This window comes from Nipponia nippon, unplaced genomic scaffold (assembly GCF_047370975.1).
Source record: "Nipponia nippon isolate SJK-2023a ecotype South Korea unplaced genomic scaffold, ASM4737097v1 scaffold_4, whole genome shotgun sequence".
In the NCBI taxonomy this organism is placed as follows: Eukaryota; Metazoa; Chordata; class Aves; order Pelecaniformes; family Threskiornithidae; genus Nipponia; species Nipponia nippon.
In genome coordinates this window covers 127016328-127016975 of record NW_028262358.1, presented here as the reverse complement: position 1 = coordinate 127016975, position 648 = coordinate 127016328, and positions in this window count along the sequence as shown.

Sequence of the window (648 nt, the reverse complement as noted above, 5' to 3'; positions counted from 1 at the left end):
TTTCTGTCTAGAGTCCTGTTTACTGTCATTTATGAGTTACTAACCAGACCTGCTTTCTTGACATGGATACTTCGTGACCACCTGGATCTTGTGGAGTTACATCAACAACATATTCCCCCACATAATATGGCATGTGGAAAAAAATCGTTATCAAACAGCCTATTCATGCTCCATCAGTGTTACAGCAGACCTTTGGCTGGATTAGCTCAAGCTGGTAAGAGGTGGTGACACTGCTGCACCAGCACAGTCCACTGCTTTTGAGGAGCGTGATCTGTTCGGGAGCACTTGCATCCTGCTGTGGATGGACTAAGGCAGGCTACCCAGTCTGACTGCAGCAATGCTCTACTGCTCTAAGGGCATGGGAAAATTTAGCCTCAAGGAAGGTGTTTTAATTGAGGAATTCACATCATGTGTATCCGGGGCTATAAATAACATATAAAACCAGCTAATTACCTACCGTGCTAAGATTTACTGTTTGATCCATTGTGAAGACTTCAGTTAGCCTAACATTTTGCAAATCCAGGTCAAAATTCTACCCTATAGAATCATAGAATGGTTGGGGTTGGAAGGAACCTTTAAAGACCATCTAGTCCAGCTCCCTTGCCACAGGCAGGGACATCTTTCACTAGATCAGGTTTCTCAAAGTCC